The sequence below is a fragment of the Bos indicus x Bos taurus genome, chromosome 14 (assembly GCF_003369695.1).
Source record: "Bos indicus x Bos taurus breed Angus x Brahman F1 hybrid chromosome 14, Bos_hybrid_MaternalHap_v2.0, whole genome shotgun sequence".
Lineage (NCBI taxonomy): Eukaryota > Metazoa > Chordata > Mammalia > Artiodactyla > Bovidae > Bos > Bos indicus x Bos taurus.
In genome coordinates, this window is record NC_040089.1 from 29,109,582 (window position 1) to 29,136,866 (window position 27,285).

Consider the following 27,285-nt stretch of genomic DNA (forward strand, 5'->3'; position numbering starts at 1 on the left):
TGTTTGAGACACTCTGTTCATTTTTGTCTGCCTTTCACCTAATTTTAAACAAACTATGCTCTTCACAATTTCCTTAGAAAGCAAGTAGACACAACAGCCAAACAGCATTTAAACACCAAAACATACAACACTGAATCCCAACATACAGAAAAAAAAATCAAAATACAGCTATTCTTGAGCAGAATTGCTGGCATTCACATTAAATGCATCTCCTATCCCAAGTATTTCAAGCCTATATATATATTTTTTATATGTTCTTCTTCTTCATCCTCTCAGTATTTCCCCCCCTCCACTTTTCCAATCTCATAAATAATTCATGAACTGATAAATATGCAATTTCAAAAAGTGCAGACAAGGCAGCACTGCATTAAAAAAAAAAAAAAAAGGCAAAAAGAAAGAGAAAGAGCTTGTGCTTTTTACACACAAGTCCTGTGCTGCACTTTACGGATGACAAATTTCCTAGTATTCAAACCCTGCATTGTATATATGATAGGAGTGTGACTGCATTTCTGGTCAGACCTTGCTAGACATGTTATGAACTATGCAAAGAAGGCTGTAATACATAACATATAAACACTGAAGGAAATGAAGTTAGCAGTGTTTTAGAGCCGGGCACTGTACAGAGGAATTTTTGAATGAATGGTTTAATTGTTGACTCTATCAAGTAAAGGAGAGCAAGGACATACCGGTTTTACTCCGAGGATGTTTCCCTACTGATTGATAACACCACAATCTCAGGGTCCTAAGGTCTCTCCTAAGCCACAGTCATTTCTTTGACATTATAAGAATGTTCTTCAGAGGTCAGTTTAACCAGATCAACAGTAAACTGTTCTGCCTGAGCTTGCAAACAGGTGAAACCACCCCATCGGAGAGCCAATATATAGAGCAGAGCCGAGAACCTCCATTTTGTGGCTAATTGCTTGATTACCAGCCTGAAACAAAATGGAGGCCAGACCTTTTTAAGGCAGCTCAGGGCTGATGTATCAGAGGGGAATAAATGTATGGCAGGGGTAAAAATGTCCCTTAAAGACTATGAGTGATCCAAGCCAATAAATATTAAAGGTAATGTCATCAATACAGATGGCATTGTACTTATATCATGCAAAGAGAGATAATAGAAAGAAGGCACCCCTTGAAAGAGAGCTATTCTAGTATAGCAACAGTTAAGTTTTTTAAAAAGAAACCTGATTTCTGCCTGAAATGTAACCTTTCAAATGAACACTTAAATTGGAAAACACCATGGGTAAGAAATAGACCACAGCATTTAATTTGGACCGGCTAGTTGGAAGCCTATATTTACTGTACTATAATTTCAAATTTAATTAAGTCACACTGCTGACGCCAGTAGCATCCACGCAGTAAAGATGATTAATTGCATGCGTAAATGAAATATAAACAGCCCTAAAAGTAACATTAATGCTGAAACTTGCACACAGAAATGGTATGATAAATTTAAAGATAAGCGCCTACCTGGTCTTTGAGGCACATGCCAAAATGGGGATGAGGGCCCCCGCATTTGAATGGAATCACTGTACCAAAAATATAACCTTTTACAGATCATTATTTTTCTAAGACATGTGTCCAGCCTCCCCTTTGCCTCTCCTCTCGCACCTCGACCCCCAACATGATTTGTTATCTCCTGGAAGACTTTTCACACAATTTGCATTGTCATCTTATGGACTGGCTACCGGTGCGCAAACATGAGCTGACACACGGCGATGGTGGGACTGCGCTGTCTCAAGGCAGCTGCACTGTTATATATTCCACTTCGCTCCCATTGTACTTCCATCCTCAGCAGCAGTGGGACAAAGGGCCTGACAGAGCTAACCACGGATTGTCACCTTGATTTGTCCAGGCTAGGAGATATGCAGAAATGAATTACATTCTCCTGCTTTATGAACACAGCCCAGAAGCAAATAAGCTTGCAAACAGAATCTTCCAAACCATATTATCTAAGAAACATCAAGCATCTCCATAGATTCTACATGCTGCCTGGCTCCGTAGGTGAGGAAATGCAGAAAGAACCATCCGATTAGTGAAGACACAGAAAAGCTCTCCTCCCATAATACATTCTTGACATTAGAGCCCCCAACTCTCTCTGATTGAGAGATATGTAATTTGTATTCTGCTTAGCTTTTATTTTTGATGAACGGGATCACAACGCTTCAAAACGCAAACTTAAATCATGTTTTTCAAAAAAAATGTGCTATGGGAAATCTTGTAAATAAAGCTGTTTTCCTTTTAAGAAAAGAAAACTGAAACGGAAATATTTTTCTTAAAAATGAGAAAATAAGTGGCCACTCCATGTTTGTTATAACACACTTTTTGCTAAACCCAGAGCACATCTTTTAAAAATTTTGCCAGTCTTAAAGCTCTAAGCCTGAAAACACCCAAAATAGTTGTCTGCTAATGAGGAAATTTACTGGAAGATTTTTTCTGTTTTTTTTTTTTTTTTTTTTCATTTAATGCCAGTCATTTAATTTACTACTTTATTGACAAGGTGTTTGTGTGTCTTTGCGATCCAGGCAGTTTTAATAGCCACACATGGATAAATGGCAGACAAGGTCTAGTCATTTCTTTATGAAAAGATGCCTTCAAAATTGGAGAAAAGGGGAAAACTGTTTTTTTACCAGCTTTTTGAGGGAAGGATGATAAAGGAACATTTCTCTGTGAAGCAAAGGAGGGAAAAAAAAAAAAAAAAACAGTTGTCCTTTAAAACAAAATGATATAAAGATTATTTCACACACTCTTATACATTCCCTTAGAAATTCTTTCCATTTTTGTAGACAAAGCAGTGTGCTTGCTGATCCCCTCAAAGACACAAAACCAGAGTTTTATGTTTAAGAACTCTGCACTACATAATGTAACATAGAGTTCATTTTATTATTATTTTTTAAAGCTACCCACCTTGACAGCATACATAGAGTGCCTGGCTCTGAAGAAAAGCCTCAAGAAGCATTTCATCTGTTTGTTTTTTTCCTTTTAATTTATGAGACAGAGCTAATCTGAAGATGAAGCATTTAAACACCAAAATACTGCATTTTGTATCTGAGTATCTATTTAAAATACCCACAGCAAAAATATGTTCCATTCCAAAGACCTATTAATTTTGAATTTTAAATTGCACTATTCTATTGTCTTCTGCTTATACATATGGATTCTGCTCACAAGGCAACACTGGGTACCTAGTGTTTTAAATGGTGACGAGCACGACCCAACATGATACATGTAGTAGACAGTATGTATGAAAAGAACATAAAACCCGGCCCCATACAGAAATGCAAATGATACTTGATCAAAGGGCTGCACGTTCCTAGGGAAGGATTCAGGCAAAAATAAAACCTCCACTTTAAGGAGAAGCAGAAGTAAATCCTGCTCACTGTTTCCAATTGACTTAGGGAAAAAATCTAAATGTATCCAAAAGTACTGTTGATTATTGTCCAGGGGAAAATGGCACAAATGTGTCTTTCCTCGGAATTCTCTGCAGACAATCATCAGCGCTCTGCCGCCGTGCACCTGACTGCAGCAGGATCTGCTTGATGGTTACGGTGGGTGACAGAAAGGGGCCACTGCAAGTGCTATTATGCAGTTTGCACGGGGAGATTTCAGCACACTTCAGCTTTATCTAGTTATGCTAGGTAGTTGTGTGTTTCTTTCTTTTTTTTTTTTTTCTTTTCTTTTACTAATAGTTGTGCATAGCTTCCACTTCTGAAATCCAGTTTGGACTCTGTGACCACCATTTACAGAGCCCTGTGTTTTAAGATTTAGCATTATTTGACAGGGTTTCAAGTTGCTTTGGCATTTCAATCTGCTCTATAGTTGTAAATAAAATGCACATGTTCATGCCTTTGTGCCTGTGGTCCTCTTTGAAAGAGATGTAATGCCACTTTATCTCTTTATTTTAATGGTAAGTTCTGAAAATGAGATACAAAATACCAAGGTTTTCTCCTAACTTATAATAGAAATACATACTCAATTCAAGGCTTTCGTGAAATTTTTCGATCTTTAGGACTAAATGGATTCCTCAAAGCGTGTCTTTTGTGTTTTTAAAATGTAACATGTATATTTTTCTTTAAAGTTAAGCATGTCTTATTATACACAATTCTGAAATTTGGAGTTATTTGCAATTATTTTATAATAAGTTCAATTAAATCTCTACATGAAAGGTGGAGGAGCATTCTATAGTCATTAAAGATGAAAAAAAATTGCCAAGGTTGAAATTTTAAAGGTTTAAGATAAACACATACAACCAGTTATTATCCTTTTAAATCAGTAATTAAGCTTAAGGGAAAAAAAATAAAGCATTTCATAGAGAACATAAAAAAAATATTTTAAAACCTAAGATTTTGTCCCAGAAAATCCTAATTGGTCACCCTCTCTCCCCATTGCATTCTCACTCCACACCAGAATGTTCTTTAGGAACGTAGGTTAAAAGCGAGGAGGAAGCGCACATGACTGTTCAGCATTGCCCTAAACTTTCATTACATTTAAGAGCAAAGCAAGCCACACAAGTCTGCTACCTGATATATTATGGAGTGGGCCGTCTAAGGTTCTATTTTCCACGTAGGGTCAAGACTGCTGACATGGGATTAATCAGCTACTCCTCCTAAACCATGAATCAGAACAATTGCTGTCAGTTTCATGTGGTACAACTGCCTGGAAATAGGAGAGTTGGAAAGTAAAAGAACATATCAGGAATGTAGAAAAGAAAACGTTAGTGGATAGCTGTAACTCCAGTTGGGCTCCTTGTGATTTGGGATAGTAATCAAATTAAAAGATGAAATTCATGTCCAAATGACTTGGGAACATCTTTCTCACCTTTGCCTTTTCCCATGGAGATCTCATTTCCTTACATCAATGGTGATATTTGATAAAAACTTCCCACTCATTGACTCTCTTTCTGTAGGCACCACTTATGTTCAAGTCCACGTTTAAACATGTCTGTTGACCCAGGGTTAAATTCAAGGAAGCCTGTGCAAAATGTGTGTGGCTCTTCCGCATACATATTGCAAAGCCAATATTGTATTTAACCTCTCTGTGAATGTTTACATTACAGAATTAGAAAATACTAGGTGCAAATGTCTGGGTAAAGGGAAACTGAAATCCTTAACTATTAGAGAGGAGTGTGACAAGCTTCTTTTCATACCAGGATCCACTTAGATTTAAATGGCCTTCTTCCTAAATAAGATTGCTTCTTTTACTAAAAATGATATGAAAATGGACACTTACCGATCACGTTTAGAAAAAATAACTATCTCTTGCATCCTAAATGATATTCAGAGAAAATCAAGAATTATTTTTCTTGAGGATAAAGTATCACATGCAAAAGCATTTTCTATTTGTTAGCATTAGAATTGGATTTTCTCAGGACAGCAAGTGTTAAGACTGTGTAATATAATATACAACCAGGCTACATGGGCAAAAGTGATGAATAATTGTGCCATAAAAATGGACTAATATTTTATTAGGGGATAGAAAAATGTAGGGAATTTTTTAAAATGAAAATGTATTGTCAATGATTAAATTTAATATTTTTCAATAGCAATCTTTTGTTAAATTTTGAGATAGAGTTCTCTAGAAAATAGTCCTGCCATGATTAAAAAGTGAAAAGATGTCTTTATGTCAACAGATTTTTTTAAAGTTAAGAGAATATGTTATTCAAAATATTAGGAACAAAAATTATCTATAAATATAATAATGTGTCATTTATAAATGTAATTAGATTCCATGTACACTGAGATCTGCTTTTACATAACTGAATATAAAAATGTATTTTGGTATTTTGTGATGTTACCAAAAAAGTGTTCAGAGCATCACATATTACATAAAAAAATTCAAATTGATAGTATATCATGCAAAAATTACATTCTATGAACCAAATTCACTCACTATCTACTCAAATTGTATTTTATCCTAGCCATATACATGGTACATATGGGCAACTAGAGGTTTGCTATTATTAAAACATACTGCAGAATTAATACATGAAATGAAATTATTCCAAAGAAAGATATATAATATTAAAATTATATAATTTTACTTTAGCAAGCAATAGTAAGTACTCATTTTATACCACAAAATTTCTATAGTTAGCTTAAATGTAATATTTAATCTATCTATATTAAAGTTCTCAAGAAGACAGAATGACATAGAAAGAAATGCTAGTATAGGTAACCTTGTCAGCATTTATTCTTCTTCAAAAGAACTTACCCTATTACTTTAAGACATTGCTTGGGAACAAATGTATAGCTGTCATCACCAACTCTTTAAGATTAGAACAGTATTTAAAGTGTTTTTGTAAATATAAATCTTTATTTGAGTAAATAGTGTGGGGATTGAAATTAAAGCTATATTATTTCTTCAGTGAAAAATATTTTTGTTTGATAGAAAAAAGTGTAAAATGATGTGAACATAGATTAGCCCTGTAGAAGTGATTACAAGAAACACTGTTTTTGGAAATTGCTGGCTTATTTTTACCTAAATAAGATAAAAGATTAATGCATTTGATAATTGATGAAATATTTGATTATAAAAATAATTGGTTACAGTGTAATTCAAAATGACTGTTTAACAGAACTCTGACAGTGATTTATAAGATGTTTGATAAAATTACTGCCACATTTTCAAATTGTACAAGGTGGTCTAAATAATTGGTAAAAGGTTATTTAGAATGATTTTAATTTTTCTTCTGGTTTTTATTATTGCTTGCAACATAAGTAAAAACATGATAAAAATATTTCCAAAGACTTCCATAAATGTATCTAGATTCTCTCTCTCTATATATATATGCATACATATATAATTTTCTTTTTTACCATTTCTGGGATTTATTCTAATTTGGAGCATTTAGTGCTATTCTTTTTGTTTCAAAAGAAAATTCATAGTATCAATATAATTATCCTAATTCTTGAATGGAAGCATCATATGAAATCATTTATATAGCAAGTGGTATTCTGCTCCTTTTTTGAGAATGAGAATATTATGCTTATCCAAAATTTTTTAAAAATGTGCTATATATATATTTTAAAAGATTTGATAAAGGTGGTCAGAGATGAAAACACATGCATGAATCTCAGAGTAAAATCAGGGTAATTGAGTACAAACAAAGATGAACAGGTTTAAGGCTTAGCATTATACCTGAATACAATTCCTGCCAAAGTCAAACTGCTGCAGAAATATAGAAGTGCTCCCAAAGAGAGTAAGGTGGGGGAGGCAGCAGAGGAAGAGAAAAGGGGGTCTTGATAACCTTTAGGAAGGCAACCAATTCACTGATATGACTCCTACCTTTCTCCACAGAATGGTTTGCACTGAGAAAGGCTGGACACCCTGATCAAAGCCATGCTCAGCCTCTGGACTCTTGCTAATTTGTCCTCAATTATAGATGACCTTTAGGCAAAGAAGGAAAGAGAAATAATTCTGTATCATTTTAAATGGAATAAAATTAGTACTTTAAAATTGCTGTGTATACCTGCACAACTGGACCTCAGACCATTTTTACTTGCCTTTTCTTTATCTACGTTTTGTCTGCTTTCTGCGTACCACATGGGAGAAGAGTTTTAAATACTTATGTATACCTTTAGAGAATATAATCAATACTTTATTATGCTCTACAAATTCCATTTTAAATCTACTTACAAGGATCAAGAAGCATGTGTGAAAATGATTTATAAAGCAGGGTTTTTTTCTGTAAATAATTGGTGTAAAACCTTGATTTTTTTCTAATGAAAATAATATCAAAAGGGTTGCTAATTATAGTAAAACCAAGCTATTATTATCTCTACTTGGAAAAAAAATCCCTTAAACGATTTGCTTCCCAAATATATGGATACCTTGAAATTAGAAAACTGTCAAATATCATTTGAAGAAGAGAGAATTCTTCTGACCAACTAAGAATGCTTTAAATATATATCTGAGAAAGACTTTAACATTATTAAAATTACCTTTAAGCTTTTTGTAAGTTTTTTTTATTTGAAAAACAAAAATATTTTTAGCTTAATGCTGCTCTAAAAATCTACATGAAAGAAATAGAACTATCACCTGACAAATGTATTGTCAAACAGGAAGAGTTTTTAAATATCAACACATTCCATATAGGTAGTATTTGGTTAATAAAATTCCTCTTATAATTGGGAACTTACTCTCAGAGATGCTAAATCACATAAATTATCTAGTCTCTATTCAAATCATTGAAATGTTTAAGAAAAAAATTTAAAGATTTTATATCTTTAAAAATTATTTATGTCTTTCTTGCCTTGTACCAGAGAAATGACACTTTAAAAGCTTTCATAGAATCCTTTTTGTTAAGGAAAAAAAAAATCTTTATAATTATTTTTTTTCATTTTTTTAACTCCACTGTGTTAAATCTGAAAAAAATAAATAATAAGAAAATAAATCATCTACAATCCTAAGAGCCATAGGCAACTACTGAAAATATTTTGGAATATTTCCTTCCAGTTTGTGTTTTCCCTAGAATTTTGCTTTTTATATAAATTTAATATTATGAATTTTACATAACTTAGTATTCCAAAGTAGTTAGTTCCAAAGTATATTAGAATTTTCCCACATCACTGAAAGCACTTTGTAAACAATTGTAAAGATTATATGATAATCAATCATATAATAATGTTAGCTAAATCACTTTTAAGAAAATAAGGAAAGATAGTTGTTTGAATAATATTATGGTGGACACTTTTGTGAAGATTAAAAATCACCCTGAGTTCTTTTTTTTCTTCCTTATACAGTTTAGAATTTTTTCAGTTGTTTAAGACAAAAGAGAAAAATAAAAAACACTGAGTTATAGTGAAAATTGTTTATCAGATAAATAGCTCATCTTAAACAACACAATTTGCCTAAAAGCTTGCAAAGCGTCCCTCACTTGGGGGCATGTGAGAAGGGCTGTAATAAGAATAGCTGAGATTTGCTGGAGTCAAAGCTTATGGAAAGAAGAATCTGCAGGTTTAAAAGGTAATGCTATAATCTTGCATTTATTCGGAGCAAACCACAGATGTGCAGTGTGACCATTTGCAAATGTCATTTAAAAAGGACACACAGCTATGAATTCCATATTTGTTTCAGATAACCTTGTTGCTTTGTATGCTGAGATAACATTTGTGTGTGTGATATATGTACATTCACCTTAAAATGTTGTAGAAAATGAAAGTCACAGGAACTGCTAAATGAAATGATGAGGAAAGTGTGCAATCAGGTGTGTAAACAAGGTGTCCATCTGCGAATATTTAAGAATGTTTTAGGTGCATAAAGATCTTCTTTCTTTGCCACTTTCTCACTATAAAAAATTCCCCAGGAGAAAGAAATGGCTTGTTTAGATCAATAGGGTTTTTGGAGATATTAAAAAATATTTTGCCAAAAAAAACCCCAGCAACAACAAAATCTCATCTTTATTAGATGGTATTTGTGATATACAGGCAAGATTTTTTATTTGCTCTTTCACTGATCACTCTAATTGACTGAACTGACTTGATCTGACTTGATGCTAAAGATACAATGGAATATCTTAAAATAAATGTAATGATCAATTGAACAATTTGACAGAATTTTTGTTTAGTTGAACAGTTATTTTGCTTAATTGATCATCTTATTTTGTTTGGGGGATATATTGTCTTCGTGTGTGTATGTGTGTGTGTTTATGTGTGTATGTTGAGAGAGGGACGATGGCTAGGAAATTTCATGCCTAAGGAGAAGTAGAAATGATCACAGATGCAGGAAGTATTTAAAATAACACACAAAGGAATCTCTGAAGCCTTGATTACAAGTGTCAAATATTTCTCACATGTTGCAACTATAAAATGATCCTGGCTCCATTACTTCAGAGAGCCAAAATATATGGTATCTGCATGTTAAAGATCTAAGTAGGGTATTAATTGTGCTCTTTCTCATTGGAGTTTATTTTCAAAGCAAAGTGCACAGGATATATTTAGAAATATGATTTGATATATCCATGCTTGCAAAGGGGAACCCGAGTGACTGAAATGATTTTATAAAAATGAATATATCCTAAGATGTGCCCTCTCGGTTGTTTTGCTGGTTTATTTTAACTTGGAAAAAGTAATCTAATCTCCGCTTGTTAAGAAGATTATTTAATGTATTAATTTATTTAAAATTTGAATACTCTTGATATCATGTGAGTTCCAGACATCCAAAGCAGAGAAAGAATTATGAGCCCAAACACAAAGGAAGGGTTTAAGCTTCAGTATCTGTTTTACTGCAACCCTCATTTTGTAAAGTAACAAAAGTGTTCATTCTTGAGTTAATGAAAAAAGTAATAGTTTCCATTTTTTTTCCCCAGCAAATCATCAAATTGAAGAATGAGCCCTCCTAAATTTGAAGGAAAGTGAAAACTTAAGATGTTCTTTCTTGTTTTCCTTGGGGGTGTAAAGAGAGATTGTTCTTTTTCAATTTATTTTGTATCAGGAAGTTACATATTTTTGTGGATAATTTAATTACCTTCTATACCTTGTGGATTTAGAACATTTCAAGGAATGTTTCCACTTCCCTCCCCTCCACCCCATATCTCATACATGATATAGAATAGAAATCTTTGAAATGCTAGTGTTTTCACATGAGGCTAATTCCTTGAAATTATGATCTTTGTCTTTCTAAGGGAATGTATGTGTGAATTAAAAATTCTTAGCTTGGGAAAATATTTTCAACACTCTCAAAACACTCAATATATACTTATTTTCACTTAGTTACTTCCATCTAATATACTATAATCAATTCCACTGACAGATCCCATTCAAGCACCATATAATTGTTTCCTGATTTGGGGTACCAGAATTCTACTAAATGTAGAGAACCGAATATAAATTAATAGACGTGATCTCACAGAAAAACTCCAAACTGACATATTCAGAGAAATCTTTTCATTTAGAGGCATCGTCTCCAGAGCCTGTATTTATTCCATTTGTGTGGCCACTCTTGTCTTTAAAATGAACTTGTATGCACATCTGCTTACAAATTTGCAGTGAAGGTAAATTATTGTGTATTGAGAGGATTTGTAACATCATTCAGTGTCAATACTGGTGGACATGTAGGTAATCTAGCTTGTTTTAGGTGAAAAAGAAAAGAAAGATTGTAAGAGGCTGGGTGATATAATCATGAGATCAGTCTTATTTTTTTTTTAAGTTTTTTGTTTTAAGGCAGACCATTTTAAAAGCCTTTATGGGGAATTTGTTACAATATTGCTTCTGTTTTATGTTTTGTTGTTTTGGCCGCCAGACATGTGGGATCTAAGTTCCCTGACCTGGGATCAGACCTGAGTCCATTGCATTAGAAGGTAAACTCCTAATCACTGGAAGGCCAAGGAAGTCCCACAACAAATCTTCTTGTATGATTCATGACCATATTCAGAAGATAGTTCTCAAAGATGAGTTTCAAAACAAGTTATGAACAAAGACAGTAGAATTGGTGAACTGGATGTATGGGCCCCAAGATGGCTCATATAAAGGACAATACTCATTTGAATATATGCATACTAATTTGCTACTTTTAAATATATCTACTCATTACTCTATGGCAACATGTTTTATGACTTTCACTGCATTTATATCTTGAAAGAGAAGAAAATCATGTGCAGTTGGAAACTGGAGCGGCAGTATATTCTATAGCTTGGGTCCCAGCCAGTTAACCGTTTTCTCCCAGGACTGCTATTTATAAACAGTAATCTATTTATAATGTATTTATAAACAGAAACAGCACTTTATTCCACCGCACTGGGTTTTGCTTAGAGAGTCCTTTATTTGGTCATTTCATCCATTAGTCACACAAGAAAGTCAGTCTTATTACCTTTGCATCACAATTTCAGACCCCCAAAATGGCATTATCCAGTTTGGAATGCTCGGTTTATGTGGATGTGTGTTTGAATGAATTATCATCATTTCTCAAACCAAAATAATCCTCAAAGAGAAAAGGTTCTCAATTGTTGATGGGAGTCTGTAATTTGAAGAACATGTCACAGGTCGTGAAAATATTTCCAAAATTCCCTTTTTAATAATATTTTTATTAGTGCCCATTCATCAATTTAAAGTGACTTTTTGAAGGGGGTAGAACTCTGAGTGTCCGATTCCTGATGTGTGTGTCTAAAACATTTTCAGAAAATTTTATTTTCACACATATATTTATTGCAGAACATAGTTATGAAAATGGTATTAAGTCACATGAGTACTTTGCTTCTACGAGTAATCCCTTACTTAGGATTTAAATTCAACTCAGAATAAAAACTAGATTAAAGAGCATACCAAAACTAACTTTAATTGTAAAGTAAAATAATTTTTAGATGTAATGTCTGATTAACTTCCACTTCCCCATTCCAGGAAAATGGCATCATCATTATTGTTGGGCTCCATTTTTATTTTTGACTACAAAAGTTTAGAATAGGAAAGAAATAATGTATTTCAGTGCACTGTTAAAGGAGTAATAAAAAGCACTTCAAACTTAGAAATGTTCAATTTATCAATTTGTAATTATGAACATCTTATCCACTGGTTGATTTAAATTAGTTACATGTCCATGTATATGGGCTTCTCAGAAGGAACTAGTGGTAAAGAATTCACCTGCCATTGCAGGAAGCGTAAGAGATGTGGGTTCCATCCCTGAGTCTGGAAGATCTCCTGGAGGAGGCAATGGCAACTCGCTCCAGTATTCTTGCCTGGAGAAGAGAATCCCATGGACAGAGGAGCCTGGTGGGCTATAGTCCACAGGTCACAAAGAGTTGGACATGACTGAGGCGACTTAGCACGCAGGCACACATGCAGGTCCATGTATATAGGATATGTCTGGCCAGGAAGTCATCAAATCCTTTAATGTATCTCCCTGGGCCAATTTCTTTTGTGTAAGTTTGGATATTTCAAAATGTAAATGTGAGAATTGTTTTAATCCTTTAAATTTTCTCTTGCTTTATTTTACTTAGATGGAGAAATCTACAGATTTCATTGGAAAAAATTGCTGTGAAAATTCTTGTTAATATGCTATTCCATTTCCTAACCATTAAGACTTAAAAGCCAACTTCAAGAGACACTTCTTCTATGTATAGGGCTCCAGAATTCTCTGAACATTTATGACAAAGTTTCTCTCTCATCCATATGCCTCCTACTCCTTGCCCACCCCCCCTTCGAATTTCTTATACATTTCCTATAACACCAAACATTATCAAGGAAAGTTCTAAAAATATGATTGATGGATAGATTATTTTCAGAACCAGAAAAATTTAGTCTAATTCTATATTCTGTACCTGAGGAAACCAAGACCCAGAAATGAAAGAGGTGATTTGCTCAAGATCATTCAGTCGGTACCTTTCAAGTGTGAAGAACTTTTCCAGACTCTCAGGACATACCACAGTGCTCCATGATAGCAGAAAGAGAAATATAATCTCTCTCTCATTCTTTTTTTGGTCTCTTTGTATTTAGCTGACCCGATGCTGTTTATTATCTAAAGAGATTTAGAACTCATTTTGGCTTCCCCCCACCCCGTCCCCGATCGTGCAAAAATACATTTTTCTCAAGGGAATAAGAAAAAAGTCAAGGCTAAAATAGGTCAAGCTTTGAAACCACCAAAGTGGAGCTGATTTGAAACTTTTCCAAAGCAGTCAGTGTCCCCTCACTATAAGAGGTGATGGTCGCCAGGAGCAACTTGTCTCTGGAGCCCCCATCAGCTCTGTAGCAACACACAGGGAAGAGGGGAGGGGGGCTGTGGTGGAGGGGGGTGTGGGAGGGGGTGGCGCTGCCACAGAGATGAACTGAGCAGTAAATCCTTGAAGGAGACCACAGGGCTTTTTAGGATGTTCATTGTGTTCTTCCTTATTTGGAATTCTGTTTATGCTGCTAACATTAGCATAGATTTTCCTTAATGAATGCTTTCCAGCTGAAAGATGGTGAAAGATATACTATGTGAATCTTTTTAATATTAGTTCATTAAATTAAAACAGTTCTGACTTACAATAAGGGCTTTTCCTTTTGATGTGCTGTGCTCGAGTTTGCAGATAATGTCCATGACAATATGTGTGTGTCCCCCAAAGATGATCTTTTTAATCAAAGTCATTTAGTGTTAGCACTCTTGTATAATAATTCAAGAGTTTTTCTGTCAGATAATATGAAAGTGATAACATGAAAATGTGGCTTTTTTATAACGTGGATCCATGCATTTAGTTGAAATCATTTCTTTCCCTCAAACTCAGGCACCAACTGCCGAAATATACATATACATATTTCACTCCTTACCAGCATTAGGTTAGGCTACTTCTTCCATTTTCTTATAAATTACAGGGAGTCGGGGGAGGGAGACTTCTTCAAAATCCGCCTATGCAAAACCAGAGAGCAAACATCACCACATTCTTGATGGCTGCATTTACTAAATCACTCCCAAATTAGATGCTTCAGAAACAACATGCTACACAAATAGTAAATATCCTGTTCATGCATTGCCTAAAGGCTATGGACTGTATTACCCTACATACCCATCACAGAAACAATAGAATAAAATGATTCTTCAAGGTTAGAGAAATCAAACTCACTCAGCCACTTTTCACAAGGAATATTTGGATAACCAAAGCTTGACGCAAGTACTCGTTACCATCCATTGTGACAAGCTGGGGACAGTCCATGATCTTATTAGTATCTAGTCATTCACAGTTTGCTTTTTTCTGTATCAAAACATGCACACAGATAAAAGGAATAAATTGTTTATTTCCCATGCTACTAGGCAATTATAAATATTTCAGCAAAAGGGTTATACGGTGCCAAGGTTAGAATCTAATAGAATAATTCAAGATGCAAATAGCATTGTCTAGTTAGGGAATGCCAATGCCCCAAATTGTCCTCAGTTGATTGACTTCTAGAGAAAAGACTTAGAATAATGTAGACAGTAGCTTTTACAAAGCTGCTAGCCTATCACTTGTCACTTCTGTGGAATCTCTTTCATTTGTTCTTCTCTGGACTGTATTCATAGGAAATCATACTATACACTGCCCACAGCTATTAACAGTTGAGAACTACTTATTTCAATTCTAGAATATTTTTAAAGTCAACAATAGAGTATTTATTGTAACAAATATTGAATTTGTTACAATATTGCTTCTATTTTGGTATTTTGGCCTCCAGGCATGCAGGATCCTACCCCCATGACCAGGGAGAGAAACCACACCCCCTGCCTTGGAAGGTAGACTTAACTACTGGACCACAGGGAAATCTCTCAATTCTAGAATATCTCTTTTTTCTATATATATATATATATATATATATATATATATATATATATATAGTGGCTTCCCAGGTGGCACTAGTGGTAAAGAATCAGCCTGCAAATACAGGAAACATAAGACATGTGGGTTCGATCCCTGGGTTGGGAAGATCCCTAGAGGAGGGAGTGGCAATTCACTCCAGTATTCTTGCCTGGGGAATCCCATGGACAGAGGAGCCTGGAGGGCTACAGTCCATAGCGTCGCAAAGAGTCGGACCCGACTGAGAGACTGAGCACACACATAATTGACATGTTTCAGGTACACAGTTATACATGTACACATATATTATTTTTGAGATTATTTTCCATTACAGGTTATTACAAGATATTATAGTTCTCTACCCTGCATATAACACCTTTGTTGCTTGTTGCATATCCATTTTTTTTTAAATAGAAATCTATCATTCTATTCATACTAAGTCAAACAAGTGGAATCAAAATCTAGACTAGCCCACCAGGCTATTCTAGATTATCCCACCAGGCTCCTGTGTCCATGGGGGTTCTCCAGGCAAGAATACTGGGGTGGGTTGCCATGCCATGCACCAGGGAAGCTTCCTAACCCAGGGATTGAACCCAGGTCTCCTGCATTGCAGGTGGATTCTTTATGGTCTGAGCCACCAGGGAAGCCCAAGAATACTGGAGTGGTTAGCCTATCCCTTCTCCAGGGGAACTTCCTGACCCAGGAATTGAACCAGGCTCTCCTGTATTGCAGGTGGATTCTTTACCAGCTAAGCTACCCGGGAAACTCCCAACATTAGAAATCTAGCATTCTATTCATACTAAGTCAAACAAGTGGAATCAAAATCTAGAATATTTTAAACATAGAATTAAAAAGAGTTGCCAAGCTACTTGGTTATCTCACCACTTCTCTTTTATAAGAATTTCAGGGAATTCTGCCAAATTTAACATGCTAGACAACTTTTGCTCGTATTGTTTTTCATAACTTATGGAATGGTTTGCAATAGCAAACATGTTAAGTATTTATTCACAGGTTGAATAGTCTCTGACAAATAAAAATATGATTATAGATTCATGGAAATAGAAGGGCTTGGGGACTTACTGAAGTCAACCATCTCATGCTACAGGTCAAAGACGACATGCTGGTGAAATAAAGCAATGTCCTCAACTGAAGTAAATCTTTAGTGGCAGAGGCAAGACCAGTACCAAGATCACACAACACATTGGTTGATGTAGTGCTTCTTATGCCATATTACAGTCCTTTCCAGAACTAGTGTTTATGTATTTGTTTGTTTGTTTCAGGAAGGGTGAATAAGGTGAGGCTACTTAAGTGTCTACTACCCCGTTTGCATCTTCCTGTGTTTCTCATAACCCTCTATCGTTATGGAAATCCTCAACTCTTCTATGCGCCAAAATCATTGCCTTCATTTTCTACCCTTCTCATGACATTTCCCTTGTGTTCTTTCCATTGCACAGATTATAAAGGACTCTTACAATGCTGTGGTTCTTTTTTAGAGGTTCTGGGATACACAGGAAGGATTTAGGATATTTCAAAACAGGAATCTTTCTTCCACTTTTAAAAGATGAAGCAGATGGGACATCCTGCTCCGCAGTCACTGGGGTTTACTTTGGGGAAGAAAATCAGGGGTGGAGTTTTCCAAAAGTTTTAGGCTCTTTTGTGATTAAATTTTAATCATCTGTCTCTTTGTCAGTTAAAAATAGTCTGTCTTGTGTCTATTATGATAGATGAGTGGTAACAGATGAAGAACAAAACAAACTCTCCCCTTTGTTGAAAGAAACAAAATAAAATAAAGGACCAGGCTACTTGTCCTAAATTTTAAATCTAAGAAGGATGGACAGAAACAAAGAGTCTATTTGTGCTGCTTTAGTATTCATGTGCATTAACTAATAACACACTCAGACGGTAAAGAATCCACCTGCAGTAGGGAAGACCAGGGTTCGATCCCTAGGCTGGGAAGATTCCCCTGGACAAGGGGAAGGCTGCCCACTGCAGTATTCTGGCCTGGAGAATTGCATGGACAGAGGAGCCTGACAGTCCAAGGGGTCGCAAAGCATCCGACGTGACTGAGCGACTTTTACTTTCTTTATTATACTTTCTATATTAGTTCTATATTACTTTCTGTATTAGTTCAGTTGGGGGTTTTCTTGGTGTGTGTACGTGTGTGTGTATCTATGTGTTCCATGGACAGAGGAGCCTGGCAGGCTACAATCCATGGGGTCGCGAAGAGTTGGACGTGACTGAGCAACTTTCACTTTCTTTCACTTTCTATATTAGTTCAGTTGGGGTTTTCTTGGTGTGTGTATGTGTGTGTGTCTAAGTGCCGGTGTGTGTGTCTGTGTGTTGATAGAAGTGAGTATCTCATGTGTGTATCATTTAGATTCTTTCCAAAATATTATTCTTAAACATGAAGGAGGCAAATATTTCACTAACATGCCATTGTCAAAATGAAGAAAAATCCAGTTAACTGGTGAAGGTTGTTCAACTCAATGCTGTGAGATCCCATATGGGAATACAACCTTCTGGAACACATCCTTTAAGGGAATGCATCCAAAATATTAATTAAAGCAGTTCATCTTTTGAAATTCGCATGTTTTTTGCATTTTTACGTAGTTTGTTTATTAGTATTATACGTTTCCTGGGCATATCAGAATATATGTATATACACATTTAAATATGTAAAACATGCTATAAATACAAACACAATTGTTAATCAACATAAGATGCAAGAGTTAAAACATTATAGAACTTTACCTCCTCCTCCTCAAAATAAAAAAAAAAGCACAGATTCTAGGCTAAAACACAAATAGTGGGGAAAAAAGGCTACTATGGAACATTCAGAAACTGAGCGTGAGGCCCATTGTGTTTCACACTCCCTTTAGAATGGCAAAAGTACTTTAGGAGGGTTGTTTCTTATTTTTAAAGGCACACAGGGTGGGGACACACAATCTTTATGCACAATAAATAAAATGGCAATTTTCCAAGAGCTCTAAGCTGCAGCTAATTAGCATATTAATTTATATAAATAAAATTCTCTTTGCTGTTCTTCAGTGTTCTGCCTGAGAAATGCAACAAGATGAATGAACATGACAAATCAAAGTGAAATTTACAGGCCTAAAAAAAGAATAGATACAGAAATAATCCTTTGACCTTACTCCAACTTTTCTGACCCTCTTTTATCAGTGACATTTCTCCACGGAGCCCCTAAACATGAACTTCTCATTCTTCCAGACTTAAATTCTAAAGGCAAGTTTACAAAGAAGAGAACATTCATCTGTTTACTCCTGGACTTGGGCTCCTGGCTGGAAGAGCCAAGATCACAATGCAGGGGAGTGACTTTCATTTATTCTTGCATCTACTTTTAAGTTTTTATCACATACATTTTCTTAACAGAAATAAAAACTTTTATTTGCGTCTTTAAAAAACGTTTCCTTTCATACCAAATATTTTAACTATTTTTAGTTTTTGCTAATTGTTATGTTTAACCCAATTTAAAATAAATGAATCTTTTCTCAAAGCAAAGTCCATATTTCAAAAGAAATTGCTGGTTGAAAAGAAAAACAAGGCCTTAATTTCCAGGAAATATTTCACTCAACTAATGTTTTCTTATAACCCTGTTACTCTGAAATTAAATTTGATATAATAAGTACTTATAGATATGTGTGTATCTACCCACCCATCTTTCTCATTTTTATGTAGATACATACATATGTATATATATCTGGCTATAATCCCTTTGGCAGAATACAGCCTGCAAAACCATAAGTGGTAACCCTGGTTATTAACCACTACTAAGTGGTAAAATCAGTTCTATGAAAAAGAGAGTAAAACAGAAAATAAGAGAACTCATTTCTTTACTATATATTCTTTACTATATCTTAACTATATCATTTCATATAGTAAAGATAAATAATGTTCTATAAGATGTTTTATCAGATATGTGTCTGTGTCTCAGTGTGTGTATTGTAATGTATTATGTATTCGTTGCGGTAAATTATAGTCACAACAGTGCGGAAGATCTTCCAATAAAGCAACATATAGGAACATAGAAAAAAAATAGAGTCTAGACTATGAAATGCATTACTTAATGCATATGTTCAATAAATATTTATCACTAGTACAACAGAGAACAAGACAAAGTCTGTGAAATGATGGAACTTATGTTATAGTAGAAAAAAAATCTACAGGTAAACAAAATGCACATTCGATATAATCTCTAGTGATAAGTGTTATAAAGGAAGGAAAGATAAAGAGGATTAGAGAATGAAACCAAGGGTAGGACGGGAACTCTTGCAATACATATGACTGTAAAAGCGACCCACGAGGGGTTGACATCTGATCAGGAACTTGAACAGTGTGAAGAAGAGCATTTGAAATGAGGACTCAACAAAGGCAAAGTCCCCAAGGTAGGAACAAGATCAGCGTGTATTGAGGAACTGCAAGAAAATCAGTTTGAGTGGACTGGAGAGACTAAAGTGAGGAGTGGTTTAAATGACACACAGAGACGCAGCTGCCAGCTCTGTGGGGCTTTTCAGCTTTGCAAAGAACTCTGGACTTCATCCTAAGTATGATGGTGAAGTTGCATGGAGGATTAAGACAGGATTCCATCTCTTATAGATATCTCTAGGTACTCTGCGAAGAATAGACTAATGTGAAAATGGTAGAGTAAAAAGAGAGAGGAAGAAAGACTAGTATGAAGCCAATCGAAGTAGAGAAAAAATAATATGACAAGAGCTTGCCATAGGAGGGCAGTGATGGAAGGACGAGAACAGGTTTGAGTCAGGATACATTTTACCCAACAGGATCTGCCAACAGAATAAGTGATGAATATGAAGGAAAAAGAAGCAACAAGAATGAATCTTTGACATTTGATCCTAACAATTCTGTAAATAGTGGTGATCTCGTACTGATACATAAAAGGCTTGAGGAAGAGAGGATTGGGGGTGGGTGACTGAAAAATTAGGTACTTTTGCTTTTTCCTTCCTCTTAATATACTATCATTATTATAGCTTTCAAATAAATATTAAGAAATTTCTAGGATCCAGAGTCTGTGATAAGTGTTGGAAACATAAAATAAAACCTTTACTTATGCAAATAAAACAAAAACCAAAATAGAAATTGTAATGTAGATATAATTTGTACTATCATAAGTGTATGAAGAGGATATTTGAGGAGCAGAAAGTAAAGAATCTATATGAGTTTGAGAGATTATTAAGTATTTCCAGTAAGGATGAAACTGGAGCTCTGTTTTAAAAAAAGATGAGTTGAAATTAGCAAGAATAACAATGGATAGGAGATACAGAGGATACTGTGCAGGGCCAGGGACTTCCCTGGTGGTCCAGCGGTTAAGACTTTGCCATCTAATGCAGGGGGTGTGGGTTCAGCCCCTGATCAGGGAGCTAAGATCCTACATGCCTCATGACCAAAAATCCAAAACATAAAACAGAAGCAATGTTGTAGCAAATTCAACAAAGACTTTAAAAACGGTCCACGTTAAAAAAAAAAAAAAATTTGTTGAAAGAAGTTCATGGGCAAATGCATAGAGAAACAAAGCACAAATTTTTGGAAAGCTAGAAGCTCATAGAATAAAGGGTCTATGTTAGATAGTGGCAAATGAAAAGCTGAAATGCTCAGCAGAGACAAAATCATAAAGAGTTTTGTCTAGAGAGCTAGATGTTTGATTTTTACCGAAATATATGAAAAGACATAACAGGATTTAAATACGGGGGAACATTGAGAGAATTAGACTCTTTGAGACCCCATGAACTATAGTCCGCCAGACTCCTCTGTCCATGGAATTATCCAGGCAAGAATACTGGAGTAGGTTGCCATTCCCTCCTCCAGGGTATCTTCCCAACCCAGACATTAAACCCGGGTCTTTTGCATTGTAGACGGATTCTTTACTATGAGGCACCAGGGAATAGTATGATTAGATAAATTCGATGAGGGTGAGACTAAAGGCAGAAAATACAAACAGAATGCTTTTACATGAATCAAGGATAGAAATGGTGAGATCCTAAATAAGGCACTGATAACAGGGATTGGGAAAAAGGAAATTAAGTTCCACTATGTTAAGGAATACAGGCACTGTAAGTTGAGTGCTCTTTGAGAGACTATCAATCCATGGGCATTGAGAGTGCAAGCAGATTACACTTCAGACACATTTTATGCCTGCTTGGGAAATACTTAAAGAGTTCCAGTCATAACAACTTAAACAGTTCACTTGCCGAGCTCTAGACTACTCTAACTTAGGTTCTTCCTAAGTCCCAGACGCTTTACACTTCACACTTCAGGCTCTTAGGTCCCGATTTCTGCTATAATAAGCTGTCTAATCTTCACTTTCCCCTTTGACCTGTACACTCCCTGTTGTTCTATTATTATAAGCAGTGTGTGTGAAGTGTCAAGTGCATTGGCAGAGGAAAGAACAGTGGTGTAGACCTCATACCTGGTGCAGCGTTAGCCACTAACCAGCTATTTGGCCTTCAATAAGGTTCCTTTCCAGAATATAAGGGTTTTCATCACAAGGCTATTTGTCACTGTGAGGAATTAGAAACATTCAGAATGGCCAATAATATGCAATCAAGTAAATAGAATTTTTTTTAATCTCAAAATATAATCTTGCATTCCAAGTCATGCCTTTGGAATATTTAATAATACAGAAAATGTGCATGAGATAGTCTTACATAAATTGAAAGTATATTTTGTTTTAAGCGATGAAAAACTGGATATATATTATAGAAAAAACTTTGAAAAGATATTTAACAAAAAGATATTCACACTTATATCTATGAAAAGTGACTGCGGGTAATTTTTATTTTCCTCTCTGCAATTTATCTGTACTTTTTAATGTGTTCCCTAACAAAAAAATAAACTAACTTTATAATCACCAGAAAAGTCATTAAAATAATCCATGATTTTCTCATCCTAAAGAACAATTTCAAATACAGTGTAGATTTGATTAGGGTATATTCAGCAGCTACTCCAGACAACTCAGTTAAAAGTGCCTTATATTCCACTTCCATTCAGGATAAAAACAGTTGCAGGATAATATTGCTTCCATTCTAGCAATGAGAATAACCCAGACAACCTATACAACAATAACTTTGTTTTTTGTTTGTTTGTTTTTAATCATCACAGACATCAGGATACAAAGAAATCTAAATAACTGATATCTAGAGAGAAGGTTGAGCGCCAAAGAATTGATGCTTTTGAACTGTGGTGTTGGAGGAGACTCTTGAGAGTCCTTTGGACTGCAAGGAGATCAAACCAGTCCACCCTAAAGGAGATCAGTCCTGGGTGTTCATTGGAAGGACGGATGCTGAAGCTGAAGCTCCAATACTTTGGCCACCTGATGAGAACTGACTCATTGGAAAAGACCCTGATGCTGGGAAAGATTGAAGGCAGGAGGAGAAGCAGGCAACAGAGGATGAGATGGTCAGATGGCATCATTGATCCAAAGGACCTGAGTTTGAGCAAACTCTGGGAGATAGTGAAGGACAGGGAAGCCTGGCGTGCTGCAGTCCATGGGGTCGAAAAGACTGAGACATGACTGAGCTACTGAACAATAAGAGATTCCAGAAAAGCAAATAAACCCAAGTGTAGGCTTTCAGGGTGAAGTTTAGGGCTGGGACATGAAAATGTGAAAGAACACCATTAAGGTGTTAGACTCTATTCTCTAGCTGCTGCTGCTGCCGCTGTCGCTTCAGTCGTGTCCGACTCTGTGCAACCCCATAGACAGGGGCCCACCAGGCTCCTCTGTCCCTGGGATTCTCCAGGCAAGAACACTGGACTGGGTTGCCATGTCCTCCAATGCATGAAAGTGAAAAGTGAAAGTGAAGTCGCTCAGTCATGTCAGACTCTTAGCGACCCCATGGACTGCAGCCTACCAGGCTCCTCTGTCCATGGGCGTTTCCAGGCAAGAGTACTGGAGTGGGTTGCCATTGCCTTCTCTGAGGGAATCATTAAACGCTTTTGTTTTTATTTTTTTTAATGTAATAACAACAGATGCCATTTCCAAAGATCATTATGGCAATAGTAAGATAAGATGGACCCTAGGAAAGAGAGAGATCTGGGAGATACAGTGTGCCAGAAAAACCCGATGACACAGAAAACTTGCAATAATCCACTTGCGAAATCAGGAAGGTGTAAACTAAGGTTGTTAGAAAAGGATGGAAAACAGGGAGCTGGTAAGTTACATGTTTTGGGAAAGCTTAATTTTTAGAAGAAAGGTCAGTTTTAGTGCCAACTATGCATGCTGCATGGGGTTGCAAAGAGTCGGACACAACTGAGCGACTGAACTGAACTGAACTGAACTGATAACGTTTGAAATTGATGAGAAAAAAATATAAAGTTTATTGAATGACTTTTATTTATAGACAGTCACATAAAAGTACCAGCAAATAAAGTGTTGTGAAGTAGAATTCTGCAAAATGTTTGGATTATTAGAACAAACATTTAAAAAGTTACTATTTATAGCCGGTAGGTACTGTTAAGCTACTTAAAACCAGACTGAATGTTTAAGCAAGATAAGTATTTCTAGAGGAACAGAGCAATTTTCTTTTTTTTTAACTTAATTAAGACATCTTTTTTTTTTTTTTTTTTTTTAAAGACACATATCACATTAAAGCTAAATCCATTTCTGGTTGAATTGTTGTAAATTATAAATTAGCAGATTGTGAAGCAACAAGATTTAAAAATATCTAATCAATCTCTATTGCTTAGATTTAAATTTCTTTCGTACTTATTTGTTTTTGGAGATAAAAGAAAACTGATTTATACCTATATTTAGGATGTTGGTCTAATGGAGAGCACATGTAAGTGTCTCCTGGATTCACTGCATAAGTTATAAGCAAATTAACATTTCCTCCTGGACAAATCTCTTTCCCCTTTAATCCTAGTGATTTGACAATACCCTGAATCCCTTTTCCAATCATTTTAGAACAGTCTTCAGTGTTATTCATTAATCCTTATTCTCTATGACACAAAGCAGTCATAAGCTTTATTCCCATTTCACAGATAATTTATTTGAGCAAAATTCTTGAACACATAACACCATTCAACAGTAATTTTTGCACAAAACTTATCACATGTATTCTTGGCTGTCAGTTGTAAAAATGGAAAAATTTCTGCTTTCTGTGCTTTTCTATAACTCCATTAAAAACACCTGCAGCCATAACTTGAAATTTAGTATCTTCTTGGTGATTTAGCAACATTTATGAAGTATTGACAAATCTCATATATTTTTTAATATTGTAACAGTTCAATCTCTTTATTACAGGGTTGTGTTCTAGTGACCACTTTGACTTTAAGAACCTAAGGAATATAAAAGACAGCATGGACCAGTTAAAAAGATATTTAGACCAGTAGCAGGGCTTCAGTCTCACCTCTGACACTGCTGGATTTCTTTGGACCGTTCTCGGAGATCTTTCTGCAGCCATGTGCACGTCCCTGAACTGGAGACCACGGTCCCTCGATCAACTTTATTCAAAGGATGCTGTGTGAATGAATGCAACAGTGTCTGCCGAAAATGAATGAAAGAAAAACGACTCCTATTTCATAACCACAACACAGAGGACTTCCTATAGATCCTCTACTGGTTTTTATAATACATAAAGAGGAATTCCTGAATCTCTGTTTTTCACACCTTATAATTCTTATTCCCTTGATTGACTGCTTTCTGATCCTCATAAAATGCTTGGATTAACCAGTTTCTGCTCTGCAAAATGTTTTAGGTGGCCCCAGAATTTCTTTCAGCAGCTACAATTTCCCCTTTATTTTGTGTTCATACACAGCAAAGTTAAGGCTTACCCACTCAAAATGAAGTAACTAAACGTGTCTGCTAGGTACTTGGATCTGAGGTACAGGTAAATTCCAATTACTTCCCTCTGACAATCACAGTCTTTTAGAATTCTCAACTCTCCATCAGAAAGTCCACTCCACTCTTCAAAAATAACTATATAAAATATGAAAAGAAATTATTTTGGTGGAATCCCCTGCTCTAAATTAAACACTGTTTATAACAGCCAAAATAAGAGCAAATTGCAGGATGAATATATATGTTTATTTACATATTGGTGATGGTTTAGTTGCTCAGTCATGTCTGAATCTTGCGACCCCGTGCACTGTAATCCACCAGGCTCTTCTGACCATGGAATTCTCCAGGCAAGACCACTGGAAGCTATTAGTATGTAAATTGATATTTACATATCAATAGCTTCAACATAGTGAAATAACTTTGGAACTTCAGTAAGAACTCTTCAATATTTCAAAATTCTGATTTTTGCATTCTAATTTGAAGTATAAGTTGGGTTTATACCATTGGTACTTTTAGAGGTACTGCCATGGCTGTAACAGGAGCCTGGTGTCTACATGCTAGAACTTAGTTTAAAAGCTTGAAACTCTGGTTATTTATTACCTAAGCTACAAACCCATCCATATCTTTATTTGAAAGACATCAACAGTGTATTAATTTATAGCCTGCTTTTCTTTCCTCTGTGAATACTGCCTCTTCCATCATTCAGGCTGGATCCCAGGAATCTGGCACATTAGTTATACCAGAGCAGAAATGCCCATTTGGCTAAAGCAGAGCTGCCCTTGGAATCACATCTCTGGCCCTAGTTGTGTTTATCCTTAGTATCTGGTTTCAGTTATCTTTTTGCTCTATTTTGGACTGTGATCTATTTGTTTCATTGACTAAGCTCCCCATTATAGACTGTTGAACAGGCCAGGGCGAGGTGCACAATATGGCCAGGCTCAGCCTCATTCCTCATCCCATGGCTCTTAATTACTACACGTTGCTTGCCAACTATTTCTTGGCAACTAATTTAATTCGGGGACTTGCCTAAGTATTTAATTGAACTTGGAGAACTCTTTTCAAATGTTTATCCCCACTTTGTCTTTTACCTCCTGCCCAATCATTTCTGTACATTTTAGATCAGATCTATTTTCATTTTTTCCAAAATATTGGCCATTCCACTTTTTCTGCTGGGTATAGTGGCTCACATCCCAAATCCTAATAAGACTTTATTTTTTTAAAAAACATAGTTTGCCTTCCTTTTCTTCTACATCTCTTCTTGCCTCACTATAGCAGAAGAATTTTACATATTCTCTGTCCACATAGTTCTTATCTGCCTTGCATGTCAACCCTCAGATAATTTTCTTGTATAAAAATAGGCAGCCGGAAGGAAATGGAAATGGGTTCCTTCTACCTGAAGCCACATAAACTTCAAATTTCCATATCTGACCACAACTCTACCACTGGGTTCTTTCACTCTCCAAGTCTCTCTTATATTTAAAGGGCTCTTCAATTTCATCAGTATCTACAATTCCATGACCACTCTTACTTCTCTTCTCAGTCCATCTGTGTTCTCCTGGTTTATGTCCTTCTTTCTGTCCTCAGCCTCGTTTCCCATCATTTTATCTAGCCTTTTGTTGTCATCTGCAAGCCCTTGTCAGTCAGCCCTGTTACTGTTATTGTTGTTCAGTCACTAAGTTGTGTTCGACTTTTTGCGAGCCCATGGGCTGTAGCACACCAGGCTTCTCTGTCCTCTACTATCTCCGGAGTTTGTTCAAATTCATGCCCATTGAGTTGGTGACGCTATCTAACCATCTCATTCTCTATAGAACCAATACTTCCAATTACACTTTGAGCTGGAGTTTTTCCTTACTAACCTCCAAATCCCTGTGTTTGCAATTCATAAATAATGGTTTTACCCACATATTGGTAGCATGTTTAAAAGTGTGGTACCAGTGCAAACTTTAGCAAACCAAATGAATGTAATAGATAATATAGAAATAAATTCAGTACTATGTAATGAGAAAATATACAAATTAGTGGGAAAATAGAGTATTCAATAACAATATTAGAACAACGGGTTAGTCATTTGGGAAAAAATAAAATGAGATCTCTACCTCATTTCTAACATCCAACAACAATAAAAAGAATATGCTGCTGCAAGGTCGCTTCAGTCGTGTCCAACTCTGTGCGACCCCATAGATGGTAGCCCACCAGGCTCCCCCATCCCTGGGATTCTCCAGGCAAGAATACTGGAGTAGGT